Source organism: Pleurodeles waltl, chromosome 1_2 (genome assembly GCF_031143425.1).
Source record: "Pleurodeles waltl isolate 20211129_DDA chromosome 1_2, aPleWal1.hap1.20221129, whole genome shotgun sequence".
In the NCBI taxonomy this organism is placed as follows: Eukaryota; Metazoa; Chordata; class Amphibia; order Caudata; family Salamandridae; genus Pleurodeles; species Pleurodeles waltl.
Window position 1 is genome coordinate 1083585534 of NC_090437.1, and position 20415 is coordinate 1083605948.

Below are 20415 nucleotides of genomic sequence, written 5' to 3' on the forward strand. Positions count from 1 at the left end.
TAATCCATATTAACATGAAATGTTTATGAATCAATGTGTGATAATGCTGCATAGAAACTATAATGATAGTAATTTTGCTTAGACGTGCACTTGAATTGTGACCACGGGGAGTGGCCACCAATGTATACGTGGACTAATAATAATGACCAAAACGTTTATATTATGTTTAAATAAGTTTATACTAATGATTGTGTTATTGAATCTGTACTGAAATCCTCATAGGCCTTAAGTTAGCATGAGCCGAAGCTTAGCTGCCTTGGCTCTCATATTAAATGCATTTTTCTATTTTTCAGTATGCTAACTCACAAAAGGACGTGACCCTGCGTGTTCTTTTTCTTCAAATTAGAGGACGAATGTAACCATCTTAGATCCGTTCACACAGCCTTTGCAGAATAAATGTTAAAAGTAAATTGAAACAGTGTAGATTGATGTAACGTACAAGGTCATTCAAACTGGTGAAGACAATGGAACTGCTGACAAAAAGATGTGCAAAGAATTACAGAAGGATGAAATCATACCGGACGTGCCACCTCTGAAGACGTCAATTATGAAGACCAATCAAAGACTTGTAAAATAATATTGGGTGAAGAGTTAGGTTACCTAATGTATTTTCTGATAGGTTAAATATAGTGGGGTATAACAGATGACCAATAGAATTTTGGGGGAATGTACAATGGAAAAGGGATAAAAACCCATGTCACCGGGAGTCATTTAGGTGGGTTAGAGAATGCTATTGATTTTATCCAGAAACTCTGTCCCTCTGTTTTGTGACTTGTTACTTTGCTAAAACCATCCTTGCCCTTAGATTGTACATTTTTACACTTTACCTCTTTATGAGGGAAGTGCCCTTTTTGCCTCGGAGGTGAATCCTGACTGATGGCGATTTGACTGATGTCCTGAGGAAGAAGACTGAACCTGTGCGCTGACCTAAACTTTGGAGGGTAATTATGACAATACAATTGTGATTTGTCTGTTTGCTTTTCCTTTCTAGGTGCCAACTGCTTACTTTTGACAGAGACCTTAGATAGATGTTTTCCAAATTAGTGTTCTAAATTGTTTTGCATGAAGCCCAACATGCTAATGCTAATCAGTGGTTAGGACAGGTGTTCACCTAAACTGACGCAAATAGACAAACGACCGAAACTATGCTTTTTTGAACTGACGCAATATTGACACTGCCAATCTTGATCTATGTTCACGCCGTGTTATGTTCTAATGTTTGGGATTCTTGCTTTAATGAAATCTTATCAAAGTTGCCATAGTATGCCTATGCTATTATGTTTCTTGGTTTTGAGGTTAACGCATCTGCTCTTAGATTGTAACTAATAGGGAATAAAACTCATAAAATTCTACTAAACTGGTGTGGTTATTCATGGCTGCAAGGTCATGGTAGAGTTTTGAATTGATTAATGACTTTGACTAAAGTGAAATGCATTGTCGTGATAAATATTGATGACATTATTGATTTATTGATTGACATATTGATTAGCTATCTCGTCCTAAGGTGTCTCTCAACTGGGTCAAAAAATTCATTGGCCTAAAAACGAGTCCTGATGTGTAATAAATTATCATAAAGGGACACGTTATCAGTTCTGGTAGCAGAGCGACGGTTTGGCCCTTTGGGGCCCTAGGACGGAGAATCATTGTTTAAATTGTTTTTCTGAGATAATGCAAATTGGAGGTATGATGTGTTTCTAAATTCACCATGACTTTCCCGGGATCTCGGAGCCTGAGTGAGTTTGGAATGTTCTCGGCATCATAGCATGTATGGTGTAGGGTTTGCGCTTGCTCAGCTTATGCATTTTTTGCAGGTGATTTGTGAAGTTTGTGTGTATTTAGGCCAGGTAAATGTTGTTTTAGTAGGAGTGGGCGTACTCCGCAGTATGAGAGTAGGGAAGTCGGCGCACTTCATATGAGTGTGGTGCTTTGTTCTCAAAATTATCCACGTGGTTGGTTGTTCACGTACGGACCCGTCATGGTCTAAGACTCCGGAGTATATTGACAAGTGTAGGAGACACTTGGATTTATGTTGTAATTTGTGCGATTTAAGTAGGTCAATCAGGCGTGGTTGACAGTCGAGTTTGAGTCAAATTGTATGTATGAAACCTTCAATGGAGATTTGGCAAGTTCTAAAGTGCACTAGGACGAACCATTGACAAGTCGAGAGTAGCATTTGCGGGTCGAATTCTGCTTGCGGGTGCAGGACCTGAGAAGGAGAGAGTAGCGGCCGAGGCTTCAAGTGAAATCTCTGTAAAGTTCTGAAGCGAATGTGTTACCCTTCCTGTAGTAAATCTGCAAATTTGTGTTGTTGTTAAAGGTGCTTGCCGTAATTTTGCATTAGGTTGGTGTGAATCCAGTGAGGGGCGAACGAGCCGCAAGACTTTGTCAGTTGCAGTGTGTTAGTGTGACGTCAGTGGTGCCGCGCTGAGATAGGTCAGTTGTCGAGAGGGGTCGCGCACGAATTGGCTGCCGTCCGTGAGAGGCAATAGGTTGAGAAAGGTGGGTGAAGAGTGTCCTGGGAATTAAAGTCACTTTTTGATTAAATACAAACAAAAGAAAAGACGCAAAAGATGAATTTTGTCAAAGCTTTTAAGAGTGCTCTGACAGGAGACGCATACATTATGGCGAGTGAAGGGGAGCCTACACCGCCTGAGGGACCTCCAGCTTACATAGTCATGGAGGAAAAAGGTGTCGCGCCTTGTTTGTGGATGAAACAGTGGCACAAATTGACAGAAAAAGAGGGATGTTTGGCATTCCCAGAACACGGGACGTTCAATATGAGAGTTCTAGAGAATTTAAGGTGGATGTTAAGTGTACAGAAACCACCTCCGAGGCCAGCTCAGTATGAGGCTTTAGCGATTTGGGATTTAATGGCTCTTAAACATAGACAAGAGAAATTCCAAAGAAGAATAAAAAGGGCAGAAAAGACTTATGCGGAAGCTAGGTGGGATAATGAAAGCAAAATGTGGAGACGAGGAATAGTTGATGGATTAAAATTGTTCCCAGCTATAACACAGGTAGATGAGACGCAGGGAAAAAAAGCCACCTGTAAAACAGACAAAGACTCTAGTAAGCCTAAAGAAACTAAGAGACCTTGGGAAGAAGAAGATGATTCAGACGATGAAGAATTCCTGAATCAGATATTACATGATCGCCCGCCACCTTATGCAGTAAGCGACAATGTCCCGAGCACTAGTGCAGGTCTTGGGAAACAGATGCAGGAGAAGGGAGTTACTGATACAGCACAGACTAGTGATACTGGTTCGATACAGAATGGTGTCAGTGTACCCACTGCACCAGACATGCAGATACAGTTGCAACCTCCACCGCAGATACAGAGAATCTACCCAGACGTCCCGGTACTAAAGACTACTACAAACCTGAGAGTGCCGCCAGACCCGATATATACAAAATCGAGGTTAGTGCAGATTGAGTCAACTCCGCAATTGCTGCCCCAGCCACAACTGATACAGGAATATAATCCAGCAGCAGGACCTCCATTAATACCTGCCCCGGCTTCAGAAAATCAGACCTTTGGAGTTGCTGCTCCACGAGGTTTGGGACCAGGTTAGACACCAGCTGCAATATCATTGCCTATAACTGTTGGTCCACCGGTGCCATTGTATGCACAAGGTAAGCCTGGTGTATGTGATCAGGGAGTAATGACCCAAGATGTAATAAGAGGAGGGTCCAAGGAACCCCTCAGTTAATGGCCCCAGGAGAGCAAGCGGTTGAAAAACCAAGGTCTTTGATAGACCTTAGCCCAATTGAAGCCCCGTTGGAAGCAATGAGACAGGCAGGGCTAGGAGTGTTAACCCCACAAACAATAAGTACGAATGCTTCACAGTCGCCGATGATGCATGCAGGAAACATTTCCTTACAAGGTTTTACAGTACAACAGTTGAATGAGTGGTTAGAAAAGACCTTTACTACGCAAAAGACTACCTTAACTGCAGTGGTTGGGGAAAGATGAGTACCTGAACTTTGTGAGACTGCGCATGGAAGCTGCTGAATTAGTGGACGGAACAAAAGGGGTAAACAGATTAGAGTCATACACAGAAGCAGAACTGAGATACCTGTGCCCTAAGATTACTAAAGAAGTAGCCAAGGTACATCAGAAATTAGCAAATCTAGCAGACAAATACAATATTGATACTGAGAATACTAAACATTTGAAAAGAAGTTATAGGTTAGACTGTGACTCAAAGGACTTCAAGCATATGAGGACTGCCGGAATGAAAGTGCATTTAAAAGAAATATTACAAAAGTGCGCAAATCTGGGGAGCATTAGAAAAATGGGAAGGTAGATGGGCTAAGAAAATAGACAAGGAAAAAGGTGACAGTCCAGGATCAAGTAAAGCTAAAACTACACCAGATACGGAATCGGTAAAAATACTACCAATGAGAGAGACAGCTGGTGGGGTTTTAATTCATGTACCATGGTCCATGGGAGACATCCTATCTTTTACAAATGATTATCCCAGGTTGAGGGAGAAACCGATCGAGTGGTACCAACAAACAGATAGTTTTGTGAAGCTTGCGAAGTGTCTCTTGGAAGACTTGAATACCTTGTTTGAAATCATTGTTCCGCCCGATTTATGGCTTGAGTGCAAGAGAGGGGTAGACTGGCCGACACAGGAACCGGCAAGGGATAAGGTGACCGGAGCACCCTCTGAGGAGGTGATGAAGTACTATCATAAAGTGATTGAGTTTTTGAAGCAGAAAGTGTTGCCGAAAGTGACTGATTGGCAGAAAATCGACCGGACCTCGCAGGAGGTTAAAGAATCAATACATGCTTACTATGAGAGTTTGTTGAAGGCATTCAAACATTACAGTGGTACTGAGACCATTGAAACGAAAGACATGAACTATCTTGTGTTCAGATTTGTTGAAGGGTTGAGACCAGAGGTTAGCCAGATGATTAAGAATCATTTGATCTGTTGGCAAGTGAAGCCGATTGACGAGGTATTGCAGTAAGCGAAATACTGTAGTGATGAGATTGAGCTGAAGCAGAAAAAGTTGAAGGAGAAAGTGATGGTGATGCAGATAAGGGCTGCACAGGCAGGAATGCAGGGAAGTGGAATTCAGCAGATGATACAGCAGCAACCGCAAGGGAATGGTGAGTTTCAGGCACAACCGAGAGGTCGAGGTCGAGGTTTTGTGAATCGCGGACCAGATTTGAATACTGTTGTGGTTCAAAATGATGTGCAAGGGCTAAAAAAGATGTCACTATGTCACGCGTGCGGGGGCATGGGGCATTGGAAGCTGGAATGCCCAAATGTGGTGCAGGATGGTGTCGTTCAACAAAGCACTAATGCCGGTACATTACAAAATATGAGAGGTCCAAAATTGAGAAATCAAAACCAGAATTTTCAAAATAACATGATACAGATGCAGGGGTTACAGCCCATGCAGCAAATGCAAATGCTGCGTGTTCAACCAGCGCAAATACAGCAGGTACAACAGCAGGTTCCCATGGTACCTAGACAGCAAATGCAACTACCAATGGCTCCAATGGGACAGCAACAGGTGATGCTTCCTCAGCAGGTCACAGGTCAGGTGATGAGCCAAAATAATACAGTACAGCAATTCTCATTGCGTGGTGAAAATGGAATGAATGAGGAATGGTCGGATGACAGTTCAGACAGTGAAGAGTGCAGGCTTGCAGCGTCCCTAGAGGTAGATCAGAGGGGACCCTATGTAGAGGGAAAGGTAATGGGTCATAAGGTTTCATTCTTGGTTGATACCGGAGCTACACGCTCTACGGTCAGGAGTGCAGAGGTTCCAAAATTGCCACTTTCGGGGCGTACTATACGAGTGGTCGGAGTAGCTAACCAGTACATGACGAATCCAATTACAGATCCGGTGCAAGTTGAGATTGGCAATAAGTTTGTAGTCTGCGATTCAAGTTTGGTATCCCTACTGGGAAGAGACTTACTGTGCAAAACGAAATGTTCGATTACATGTTCCAATGATGGGATTGAGGTGCAGACAACCAGTGATGATGAAGGGGATGATGGTCAGTTCTCAGAGTCGGAAGCAGAAACTGCAAATTAAGATTACCCTTTGATAACATTATTCCTGATGCTTACAGTGACTGACTTACCGGCTGATTTACAGGGAACAGTGACAGAGAAAGTGTGGGATTTGACAGGAAAAGAAGTGGGACTGATAAAAGGAGTGGAACCAGTTAGAGTACAAGTGAAGCCAAATGCAGTGTTTCCCCAGGTGCCGCAGTACCATATGGCACAAGATGTTCTTATCCAGGTGTCGCAAATAATTGCGGACTTTGTAAAACAAGGGGTTCTGAAGGAAGTATTGAGCAGTCCATGAAATTCACCAATAATGGGTCTGAAAAAGCCTTGTGGGAAGGCTCGAATTGTACAGGACTTGAGAAAAATAAACAAGATTGTGGTGAAGTGTTGCCCCATAGTGCCCAATCCAGCAGTGATTATGTTTCAGATCCCGTGTGATGCTGAATGGTTCACCGTTGTAGACCTGTCACAGGCTTTCATTTCGATACCTCTTCATGAGGACAGCCAGTTTTTATTCAGTTTCAAATTCTTGGACAAGATGCACAGTTGGTGCAGAATTCCTCAAGGTTTTTCTGAATCACCGTCCATCTTCAATCAGATATTGAAAAAAGACTTAGAATCCCCGCTGGGCCGGCCACATCCCCGCTGGGCGGAAACTTGGTTTAATGTCAAAATGCGCACGCGGGAGCCGCCCGCCAAAGTTGTAATGGCCCCCTTTGTGTCCATGGGAAATGGTTATGCAGATCAAGTCGCAAGAGTTTGCGCATTGAACTGTATATCGTTCAAGGACCAGTGGGAATTGTTACCGCAAACCGAAAATGACACATGTTTGAACCTTGCATTAAGTGTAGTTGATACATTAGACGAGCTAAAGACACTACAGGGTGGTGCTAGTAAGGAGTTAAAACGCTCCTGGAAGAGAATGCAATGTGTACAAAGAGCTGACGACTTATGGGTCTCAGAGGAGGGGAAACTGGTTTTGCCAAACAGTCTTCTGTCACAATTTGCGAGGCTCTACCATGGGCAGGCACATCTTGGGAGAGATGCAATGATCAGGTCATTCAAGATTGACTGGTTGAACCCAAAATTCAGACATGCTGCAGAGGTTACCTGTCACAGGTGCATCATCTGTCAAATGATGAATGCCGGGAAAGGGACTGTGGTAACATTGAGCCACATAGGGAGAGCTGGTGGTCCATTTAGCAAGATGCAAATGGATTTCATTGAGATGCCTGTTTGTGAAGCTTACCCCACACGTAGGTTCGGGTTTCTGGTCTCTATAGAATCAGATAGGAGCAGACACTTCGACAATGAGGCCACACTAGACATTGAACAGAAGCTGCATTGTAGCTACCGCCCTGAAGCATCAGGACTAGTAGAACAAATGAATGGTACCTTAAAATCGAGAATGGCGAAGATGTGCGCAGCTACCAATATGAAATGGCCAGATGCATTGCCCTTAGTGCTGATGTCGATGATATGATAAGAAGACAGGACTATCACCCCACGAGATCCTAATGGGTAGAGCTAGGAGGCTGCCCGCAGTACCTGCAAATGCTCTTGTAAATATCACGGATGATATGGTGTTGGACTACTGCAAAGGTTTGGCTGATGTGGTTCGCTTTTTTTCTCACCAGGTTGAAGCTAACACATTGCCACCGATCAGTGATTCAGGTCATACCCTGCAAGCCAGTGACTGGGTGGTTGTCAAGAAGCACGTGAGAAAATCGTGTTTGGAGCCACGCTGGAAGGGGCCATATCAAGAAATATTTACAACAACCACTGCTGTGAAATGTGTATGCGTTCCAAACTGGATACATGCCAGTCACACAAAGAAGGTAACATGTCCAACTGACGAGAAACTTGAAGTTTCTGACTCAACAGTTCCAGAGAGGGAAGTCTCAGGGCCTGAAAATAGCCAAGAGAGAACTGAGACTGCAGGAGAGCCTACTGAGAACGGCCTTGTCCCTCAAACAGTAAACGAGTTCGAGAGAGATGACAGTGTGCCTATCTCAGTAGAGGCAGCAGGAGAACTAAATCAAGGAGAGGTTCTCCCAGAAGCAGACGGATACTGGTTAGAGCTTGAACCCGTTACAGATCCAGAAGAAGAAGAAGAAGGGGAAATAATAGAAAGAGATCAAAGTACACCGGCATCCCCTGAGCCAGTTGCAGGTCCATCAAGAGAAAACACCATAGTACAAGAGGAGGGTGCTGTTCAGCGTCCTGAAAAGACAAGTAGGATAAAGACGCATATGGGATATAATTGGCAAGAAAAGCAGGCTGCGAAAGAAAGGGTTGCACCAGGTGAAACAATAACAGAAGAAACTGATACATCCCGAATAGAGGATCTAAGTGAAGGAGAATTGCAAGGCGAACGCAGATTGAAAAGGAAAAGAACTGCAAATAGAAGGTACACAGGTCCTAAATGGGCATATGCAACAACATCCGAATGGCAACAAGAATTCTTAGCGTTCTGTTTTGAACGAGAAGTACCAGGCCAATATTATGGTACCTGAAATAAATCAGGGAAAGAGACTGTGTTGGAACTAAGGGCCAGATGTAGCAAGAAAACAAATTGCGACTTGCAATTTGCGAGTCCGTGCGACTCGCAAATTGCAAGTCGCAATTTGGTATGCAGAAAGGTGTCTCAGACACCTTCTGCAACTCGCAATGGGGTCGCAAAGACCCACCTCATTAATATTAATGAGGTGGGTCGCAGTTTGTGACCCCATTGCGAGTATAGGCACTCACGGGGATGGTGGCCTGCTGGAGTCAGCAGACCACCATGTCCGTGACTGCTTTTTAATAAAGCAGTTTTTTTTTTTGCCATCTGCAGCCCGTTTTCCTTAAAGGAAAACGAGCTGCACTTGGAAAAAAAAACGAAACCTTTAGTTTCGGTTTTTTTCAGGGCAGGCAGTGGTCCATTGGAAAAATATTTTTGTTTCCAATCACAAAGGGGAAGGGGTCCCATGGAGACCCCTTCCCATTTGCGACTGGGTTACCATCCACTTCAAGTGGATGGTAACTGCGATTCCATTTGCGACCGCTTTCGCAGTCGCAAATGAAAATTGAATCGCATTGCGAGTCGCAAATAGGAAGGGAATACCCCCGGATCCGACTCGCAAAATGCATTTCTGCATAGCAAAGAGGCTTTTGTGCCTCGCAAATGGCGTTTTTCGCTGTTTGCGAGGCGCAAACCCTTTGCTACATCTGGCCCTAAAATATTGAAATTGGAAGGTTGAGAAAGAGACTTATAAACTACTGGATGTGACACTGATAACCTGAATTGTGTTTGAAACCCCGATTATGACAAGCTGCTAACCTGATTTGATAAAGGGTCCTGGAGTGAGTGAAACGCTGTAAATACACGCAGAGAGAGAAAAGAGATTTTTGCATTAGAGAAAAAAAAAAAAAAGAGAAAGAGAGTTTATATTGTCCTCAAGTTGATTATTGTTCTACTATCTGATTCTTTACAGACATGGCTTATAATAGAGGTAGTAACCAAAAGGGTAAGGTGTTTGGTTGGTTGAGTCTCATATTAGGTATTGTGTGTTCAGTAATAATTGTAGGAGTGATAGTGGGAATGCCGTGGTTAGATAAGAAGGCAACTAACAATGCTTCAAAACCTGAGACTACAACACTAACACTGTGGGAAAAGTTTGAGCAGGATGCAAGACACTTGCATGAGGGAACTAACTCAAAAAGGGAACTTTCCACTAATGTCTTCTATCGCTTGCTGAATGAGTATGTTGAGACAATGGATATGAAAAACTGTTATGTTGGTGCCAAAATTCCTTCATCAGTGTAAGAGGGGGTCACTTACCATAGTCTTCCTCTTACTTGCGGGATAAGTTGTAGCTTGCTATTAACAAGATTCTATAATCAAGAGCATGTGCAATATTTCTATTCAAATTTGGATGTAGTGTTTTCTTTTGTGCCTGTGATTGAGTTTCTGAACAAGCTAGCTAAGGAGCATAGTATAAAATTAGTTAGAGGTTTCTTTGAACCGACGCTTACATTTGGGGCAGCTTATGCACACCGCAACAATCTGACTTGCTTATTGACACCTGTAGAGAAAAGCTTTTTAGATCACACTGATGATAGACGCAAAGCATTGAATGAAAGATTAGTAAGAGGGTTAGAGAAACGCACATATGCAAATTATTATGCTTATACAGCAATAAAAACGCAAGGCAAATTAGCTATAGATGCTTTACATGTAGGAAGGCTTTGTGTATATATAGGCCGAAATCTGAACATGACACTTTATTTGTGGGAACGAGTGAATGCAGGCATGTGTTTTTGTTTCAGAGTAAATGGACATTCATGATAAATAGACAGGATCCAGCGATCCCCGGGATCTATTATATCTGTGGACTTAATCCTTATTACCGTCTTCCTAAGGGATGGTATGGGACATGTTATTTGGGAAGAGTTTTCCCAAAGATTTACCAGATTGATGACTTAAAGCAGATACCTAAAACGTCTGAATTACAAATGGTAGACAAAAACGAGAGACAGCGGCTGCTGTCGTTGGAGACATATTTGGAGCCATAATTCCTTCAGTAGGGGTTATTTTAAACTCCATAAAGATTCAAAAGTTGTCTACAATTGTGGATAACATGCTAACAAATTTTACAGGGGCTATACTCCTGATGGATACTGAACTTGCTGCGGAAAAAGCTATGACTCTTCAAAATCGGCTTGCTTTAGACATTCTTTTAGCAAAAAAAGAGTCTGCAAGATGCTCAACGAGTGTCATTGTCGCTCATATATACCAGATAATAGTAAAAAGATTAGAGGTATGCTTACTAACCTAACTAAAGATAGTGCAGATTTGAAAGATTTGAAAGAACCTGGAGTGTGGGAGAAATTAGGAAAAGGAATTGCCAGAGTAGGGAGCTGGTTTAGCAATATTTGGAATGGGGTACTTTCAAAAATAATAGGGGGTTTATTAATTGTTCTGGTCTGTCTATTAGGATTATGGGGAGCATGCAAAATTAATAATGAAATTAAAAGAAATTGGACAAAGAGAAACAAGAGAAATGAGGAAAGTGAAAGGGAGAAAATGTTTAATGAAATTTGGGAGAGTTCACACAAGGGACAAGATGTTGAAATGCGCTTTATGCGTAAAGTGAAAAATTAAAGTGAAAGGACAAAGGGAAAGGTTTGTGTGATGATGAATGTCATCAGAGGAGGGACTGAGAGAGTCTAACTTTATAATCCATATTAACATGAAATGTTTATGAATCAATGTGTGATAATGCTGCATAGAAAATATAATGATAGTAATTTTGCTTAGACGTGCACTTGAATTGTAACCACGGGGAGTGGCCACCAATGTATACGTAGACTAGTAATAATGACCAAAATGTTTATATTATGTTTAAATAAGTTTATACTAATGATTGTGTTATTGAATCTGTACTGAAGTCCTCATAGGCCTTAAGTTAGCATGAGCCGAAGCTTAGCTGCCTTGGCTCTCATATTAAAGGCATTTTTCTATTTTTCAGTATGCTAACTCACAAAGGGACGTGACCCTGCGTGTTCTTTTTCTTCAAATTAGAGGACAAATGTAACCATGTTAGATCCGTTCACACAGCCTTTGCAGAATAAATGTTAAAAGTAAATTGAAACAGTGTAGATTAATGTATTGTACAAGGTCATTCAAACTGGTGAAGACAATGGAACTGCTGACCAAAAGATGAGCAAAGAATTGCAGAAGGATGAAATCATACCGGACGTGCCACCTCTGAAGACGTCAATTATGTAGACCAATCAAAGACTTTTAAAATAATATGGGGTGAAGAGTTAGGTTTCCTGATGTATTTTCTGATAGGTTAAATATAGTGGGGTATAACAGATGACCAATAGAATTTTGGGGGAATGTACAATGGAAAAGGGATAAAAACCCATGTCACAGGGAGTCATTTAGGTGGGTTAGGGAATGCTATTGATTTTATCCAGAAACTCTGTCACTCTGTTTGGTGACTTGTTACTTTGCTAAAACCATCCTTGCCCTTAGATTGTACATTTTTACACTTTACCTCTTTATGAGGGAAGTGCCCTTTTTGCCCCGGAGCTGAATCCTGACTGATGGAGATTTGACTGATGTCCTGAGGACGAAGACTGAACCTGTGCTCTGATCTAAACTTTGGAGGGTAATTATGACAATGCAATTGTGATTTGTCTGTTTGCTTTTCCTTTCTAGGTACCAACTGCTTACTTTTGACAGAGACCTTACATAGATGTTTTTCAAATTAGTGTTCTAAATTGTTTTGCATGAAGCCCAACATGCTAATGCTAATCAGTGGTTAGGACAGGTGTTCACCTAAACTGACGCAAATAGACAAACGACCGAAACTATGCTTTGTTGAACTGACGCAATATTGACACTCTGCCAATCTTGATCTATGTTCACGCCGTGTTATGTTCTAATGTTTGTGATTCTTGCTTTAATGAAATCATATCAAAGTTGCCATATCGTGTCTATGCTATTATGTTTCTTGGTTTTGAGGTTAACGCATCTGCTCTTAGATTGTAATTAATAGGGAATAAAACTCATAAAATTCTACTAAACTGGTGTGGTTATTCATGGCTGCAAGGCCATGGTAGAGTTTTGAATTGATTAATGACTTTGACTAAAGTGAAATGCATTGTCGTGATAAATATTGATGAACTTATTGATGTATTGATTGACATATTGATTAGCTATCTCGTCCTAAGGTGTCTCTCAACTGGGTCAAAAGATTCATTGGCCTAAAAACGAGTCCTGATGTGTAATAAATTATCATAAAGGGACGCGTTATCAGTTCCAAAGACAAGCAGGCAAAAAATGACATGCTAAAATACACTATTTTGGAGGTAATAAACAAACCCCTGACAAGCTGTCATAACTATCTAAATTTTGCATTGGATGTTCTGGAGGCTAGAGAGATTTTGTCAAGTCAACTCCCTGTGACTCAAGTCCTGAAGCTGCTGGTTAAACACGCAAAACTAATTTCGAGGGAACAGGATGTGCAGGCCATGATGTGCAGGCCATGAAGAAACAGACACATGTAAACTAGGCAGTAACATATGACTCAGGGGTTCTCCCGACCTATCTTTCATTACCCCTACGTAAGGATATAAAAAAACAGATGTTGAGATTAAGATTTGGGTTAATCCACTTACAAGTATACTGGTATGGTCAAAGGGATTTCAATGATTCCGATAGGCAGAGACGTTTTTGTGCAAAGGGAGAGGAATCATTGGTTCATATCCTCTGTATTTGTGAAAAGCTGCTCCAGCTAAGAACGTTTTGGCTGTGCCCACTATGGCGTACTTTAATCATCAGGACTTGTCAAGGTGCAGTGCAAGCATGTTTAAAAAGTGAGTCATTGCAGTTAGTGGCTCGATTTGTGAATTTATCAAACATGCTTTAGCTACTCAGCAGATGCGATGGATGCTGCTTGAAACAAGATAATAGCATCGCCGTTGTATGCCCTATCGAGTTCTGGACCTCTAGGCATTTGAATGGGTCGTCCACTGACTACTATTTGGACTTCACCCTAATGTAAAGCTGACTTTGGTCAAAAGGTCCAGTACGCTAAAGAACATAAGGAGAACTGAGAACTTTTATGATCTTCAAGAGCCCTGAAAGTAACATTGCCAACACAGGCCTTTTAATTTAATACACTGCTACAGAACTTTGCAGTTTATTTAGCCCTCAGACCTGGTCTTTTCTACCAGAGGCGAGCAGAGCACTTTGTGGACCTGGAGGTCTAACAATAATACTGCTAATGTAGGCCTTTAGGTCTAACATGCTGCTAAAAAATGTTGGGCTCTTCTTACATCTGAGATCTGAGTACTGAACTTTTCCTCAGAGGCCAAGTCAGCACTTCAAGGTGTCGGGAACAGATGGTTTCTTTAAATCGTGTTGTTTTTAGTCCTTTTATCCCAAACAGTCACTTTTAATTATCATGCTGAACTGTTTCCTGCCTTTATTTAAGCCTAAAACTGATTTAAAAATTCAGGACTCGATTGGAATGATTTAAATTATTGTGTATTAAAGACTATCTATCTGTATACACAACAATACCCTGGTTGAAATGCAGAGTAGAAGACTTATTACCTCTGACTGTGACATTCACTTGGGGGCAATTTTCCACACACCTTGTTTAATAGGGTCCCACTACCTGGTGTGGTTCACCTGTTACTATGGTAGACCAGATTGTACCAAGAGATTCAAAAAGACACACTGCCTTCAAACAAAAAATACCCAGCCTGAGCCAATAAAACTTTATTCAACTCCACGTTTAAACTAAGGTATTGTGTATATGGTTTTATCTCTTGCCCCAGCTAATATTCCTACCTGGGTCTTAAAGGGCTCAAATCAGTAGCAAGAGGAAACATTTTCATTTCATTTTATCCCAAACCACAATCTCTGGCTTGTCTTAAATAGACTTTATAGAGCTAATTTGCAGACAGGATTGGACATTCCCAATACCTAAAAGAGGCAGTCATCCTGCTGGCAGGTAAGGCTGAACTAGATCTTGCTGTCATTAATGTGGATATTGTATACAATACAATGTATTGTGTAGACTGTCCAAATAAATGGCTAAGAGACAGACCTTTAACTAAGGCCCACATCTTCATGGGGTAACTGCAGAATGCCTAATTTAGGTTCCTCTTATGCGCCTAATTCTCTTAGACTATGACTCTGGCTTTGTGTTCTTGTATTCTTTTTGATCAGCGCTGTGAGGTGGCTTAACAGATGCATATCACTATACACAGTTTCTAAATAAATAGGTGTAGGGACAAGGACATCCCCGGACAAACTTGCAGCTGATGAAAAAGTAGTTAAAGCAATGCTCTTTGTGTTATGTAATGATCTGAGAAGATTGTTGTCATGACCAATGGAATCAATACTTTAAACAAGGTCTAGCATCAAAAATTTAACAAACTCCCTTAATTAAAAAATCCAAGATGATCTTTCTGGAAGCAGAGAAAGGTGGTCACATTGCAGTTGCTGGGTCAGCATCCAGATCTGGCATTACCAAATGCATTGAATTATTCAGTGCAATCATGCAACAGCATATTGTGCTATACGCCTGATGTACCCATTGGAAAACTCATTCACTGAAATGAATATTGATATTTGTCACACAGTGTAGTAATTAGGCATGATCCACACGATGAAATAACAGTTTTGACCCTGGCAACAGTGAAATAATTAACTTTGATTGGAGAGATTGAGGTGCATATTTATCAATCTTTAACGCAGCACAGTGCAGCAAGCCACCCTGCTGTGCTGTATGAAAGAGAAAGGGCAGGAATGTGCTGTATTTTACACTATACGGAGCACTCCAGTCTCTGTGCTGCGTTGACACTCAATGTCCTGCTTAGCGCCAATGCAGGCACCTTTGCACCACAGTGTAAGAGTGCCTGCATTGTAGAAATAATTATTTTTGTGCAGGAAAGGACTTTTTCCTGCATAAAAACAATCCCCTGAGGCTTTTTCCTCTTTCTATGTGTGCTGTATAATGCAGCACACATAGAATGAGGAAATAACGAGGAGAAATCAGCGTATCACTCCACGGTACATCTCCCCTGAGGAGGCTTAGCATTTTGACACATTCCCAGGTCTACCAGTAATAGTACATCTGGGAATGTGCCCTAATCCATGGCTGGATGTATGAGAACATCCACACTCCACCAAGGGATGCCAGGGGCAGAGTAATGCAACACAGCGATTTGCTCTGATGTTACTGTGGATTATTTTAGCAATGCAGGGCCACGCAAGGTGGCTTTGTGTGGCTTGATAAATCTGACTTCCATCACCCTTGCTTGGTGGTGTAGTGTGGTCAGTTTTACGTATCCTTTGCGCATTAGCTTCAGGCTTTAGGCCTTTGTGCATTTTGCCCTGGATGTATTTTATTCCTTTGCCCGCAGCTTAGAGCCTCTGTGCACTTTGCTCTAAATGCTTTTTATTCGTCTTCGTACTGTTATTTTTCAAATAGCCAGTTCTACGGTCTTGTTTTATATTTCATATCACACTGTTTAGCCTACTTCAGCACTGAAGTTCTCCATAACACATTCCTGTTCACTCTGTGCTTCAGTCAAGGATACAGTCTGGTACATTGCCGATAGACGTGGTAGGAGTTTAGTCTTTGGCATTCCTGCTTAGGGACATTTTGTGATCACGCTGACATGTTAGTTATAAAAACACTTCCTTGTCCCAATACGAGAAAGAGGGAGATTCCGACCAGGGAACCACAACTAGACGCTGACTGCCTCGTTGCAGATGCTGAACCAGATCACAGGCCTTTGCTGAGGTATGAGGGTTGATGTCTTCCCAGGGAATCTGAAATGCAAGTTAGAAGCTTAACATGCTGTGCTCAAAATAGAACTAGCTGAGGGAGAGTAGAAATTATTAAACACCATGATAGCTTTGTTCTTATGTTTCACTCTCCTCGTGACTCTTTCAATCCTACTGTGTTGCATGGTTCTGGTTATTGCGGCTCACACCTTATTATCTAAAATGCAGTTGTTTTATAAAAACATTATATAAAACTTATACTGCCTTTGTCATTTGTATATGAGATCATACTGTAAATGAGAGAGTTGGTTTGGATCTGAGTGACCACGACTTCCCTGAGAAGTTCCAAAGATGTCATGCGCTCGGCTGCCCAATCATCTCTTCCTTGTTGGAGAAATGAGGCACTGCTAGTTAGCCGGAGCAAAACCGGGTTTAGGGTGACAGAGGTCCTTCCAAGTGGGTCAGACTCAGTCCCCCACACCGTGAACGATCCTGTGGCCTAGAAATCCAGTAGTCTCATTTAGGATAATGAGAGCCCATGCAACAGTGGGAGGGTGACACAAAACTTGACCCACATGCTATTGCTGATACTGAGAATGGCCTATTCCCAATATTGTTGATGGGGAATTTTATTATTCACTATTTCCATCTCTCAAGCAGCAACACCCGTGGTATCTTACATGCTTTATGGGAGCCCATTACCCATATCCGACATAATCATTCTGGTCAAGCCCAAAATTTGTTATTGATTAAATATTGTTTGCAATTTACTTTTGATTCGTATTTAACTCCACCAGTTTTAAAGCAAACTTTTACTAGCAGAGGGAATTGTAGTATTGACATTACATTTTTTCACTCAAAATGTATGGGTGCGTTACCGATTGTGCAGTACTGAACACTGTATTTAGTGACTATAACCTATAATCTATTACTTATTGTGGGGACCCTATGATCACACAACCCAGTGCTAATCCCCTCCTCTGGGTGGCTGAGGGGAGTAATGCATTTTGTTAAGGTGGAAAAAGGTTGATAATCAAAGACTGAATAGGAGGCTGACTCTCTATGTAGTGTGCAAAACCAGGCACACTGTGCAGAGAGTTCGAGCAACCACACATTGGTTTACAGAGGGAGGGACTAGATCACCTTATGCTACAACTTTTTATGGTAGCTTGGTCGAGCAGTTGGGACAATCTTGGAGAAGTGCAAAGTATTTGTTGTACTTACAGTATCAATAAGGGAAGACACACTCAAAAGAATAACTGAGGACCAATTTATAACAATACTTCAGATTCTTTGAAAAAATTTAAGACCAAGATCATTAAAATCAGGTAAGTACTTTTTAGGTTATGATTTTTCAAAGCTTTGCAAAAATAGTCTCTTTGTGTGTAATAGGCAACACAGGAATCCATGGGAGAAAACTTTAAAAAGGCATATAAAATCAGGCAATGCGTATACCAATGTCTCATTTTGTTCTTAGGTTGAGGCCATCAAGAAGTCTTATGAGCCAGACAGAGGAGTTCAGGCAGTTCTCGGTTTTGATGGGAAGACCTACTGAAAAGTCCTTGGAGTTGGTGCAGGACCTTTGCAGGGGACCACTTGGAAAAGCAATGCACAGGTGGATTTCAAGGTGAGTCCGGTGTGTCCCCTTGGAGTGTAGAGGTTGCAAGGGGTGGGGAACCCTTAGAGCACAGCTAGCTCTCTGGTGCAGGGCTCAGAGAGGCCGGGAGCAGGGCAGATAGGTGAGCCAAGAGCTGTGCACAAAGGTGCCCATGGAAGCAGGAGGGAGATTACTTTAAGGGTTGCTTGCAGGTTAGCAGGGCCACTCTGGTGGGTAGTTCTGATGGTCCCTTGACTGGGGCTTCCTCCTGGTCCTTTTGGAGTCCGGTGTGGGCTTTTTCTTCTTGGTGTCTGATGTTGAGTGACCAGCACCCTGGGCTATTGCACGGTTAAGCCACTGGAGGGCACAGTGTCACCAAACTTGGCACACTGGCAGGGTCTGTCCTACGAGCCTGTCCGGTGAAAATTGGTCTGGCTGTGGCATCTGGTTTCTTGGTCAGCAGCCTGTCAGTGAGCTGAATCACTGGTCTTTGGGTCTTTGTTGCAAAAGAGTGATGCCTTCACTAGGGAGGGAGATCTTTGGCAATTTGCAGAAGAGTTAAGGTCCTCTGGGGATTTTTAGAGTCCGTCTGATGTTTGAGCAACTCCCCAGCAGCGATTATTGAGTCCTGGGTGCAGCAGGCAGGGTTTGGTGCCTTTTTCTTTGTGCATCAGGAATGCAGTTCTCGAGTTGTGGGTCTTCTTTGTTACTGGTCTGTTACTGGTCTTCGGGTGTCTTTGGAATCTGATCTGCTGGTCTAAAGTTGCCCACTTAGATATCATTTAAAGGGCATTTAAGGAAGTACCTAGTCGTGGGTAATGGGTCATCCACCTTTGGGTGGCTACACCTACTAAGTCACCAGTTCCTGTGGGCAGAGGTCACTTCCCTAATCCTGATAGTCTATTGTTGGAAAATGGCCCTCTATAAAGGGTCACCCCAAACTTTTTGCCTTCCTCCTCCTCTTTTTCTGACCTCGTTTTTGTTGGCTTTAGAATTCTGGGCACTTTACCATTGCTAACCAATGCTAAAGTGCATGTTCTCTCTCCCCTAAACATGGTAACATTGGCTCCTACCCAACTGGTATATTTAATTTACCTGTAAGTCCCTAGTAACGTGCACTAGAGGTGCCCAGGGCCTGTAAATTAAATGCTATTCATGGACCTGCAGCATTGATTGTGCCACCCACATAAGTAGACCAATAACCATATCTTGGGTCTGCCTTTGCAAGGCCTGTGTGTGCAGTTATACTGCCACTTTGACTTGGCATTTAAAACCACTTGCCAAGTCTTAAATTCCCCCTTTTTCTACATATGTCACCCCTAAGGTAGGTCCTGGGTATCCCGTAGGGCAGGGTGCCATGTAAGGAAAAGACAGGACATGTATCTATGTGTTTTACATGTCCTGGTAGTGTAAAACTCACAAATTTGTTTCTTAATACTGTGAGGCCTGCTACTCTCACAGGCCATCATTAGAACAGCCCTTATATACTTGTAAGTGGTAGATTCTGATCTGAAAGGAGTAGTCCTGTCATTTTTTGTATGGGCAGAATGTTAATAGAAAATCCTGTTTACTGGTGAAGATGGATTTAATATTACTATTTAAGAACAGCCACTTTTAGAAAGTGGACATTTCTCTGTACTTACTGCCATCTGTGCCTTACAGCCTGTCTCTAATCCACGTCTGGTCTGTGCTGGCTGACAGGTCCCCTTGTGCATTCCACCCAGATAGCCATAAACACAGGACACTCAGACACATCTGAATTCATCTGCATACCGAATGAGTCTCCCCGGGCAGGAAGGGTGGAGGGGCTCTCTTTTAGACCTCAAAGGCTAGTGGCCTACCCCCACACAAAGGACTAATAACCCCCCACAGGATCCTGGCAAACAGGGCTTGGTTGAAAGGAGAACCTGTGCATTTCAAAACTACTCTTTGAGGTTTTCCACACCTTAAAGGCATTTTTGGGTATATATATATATATATATATATATATATATATATATATATATCAACAACACTTGATTCGGCAATTCCCTCGCCGCTCCTGTCCGCCAATGGTGCCTGGATAGGACGCGCGCCACCACATCTAACATGAAGACAGTACCTTAAACATCAATAAGGCAACCGGCACTGGTTGTAGGATTGGATGTACTCAAGGCCTGATGCCCCTTCCTTGTCTAACCAAACGCCTTCAGACTCCAGTCTCCCAATTCTCTGTTGAACTGTCTTCCAGTTCCCATAGATCTCTCATTTGGCATCAGGCCTTAAACCTAAGTCTAAAACTGTCCCATCACCCAGTGGAGATATGATTGATCAATTTTCGGAAACTTTGATTAAAGGACTAAAGACCCTGAGAGCCCACTCGCTAAATAAACTTAAAACAAAGAACAGTGGATATTATAAAACATTGAACAAACTGTCTAATAATCCAGAAATTGTAGTGAGAGGCTCTGATAAAGGAGGAAATATCGTAATCTGGTCCACAC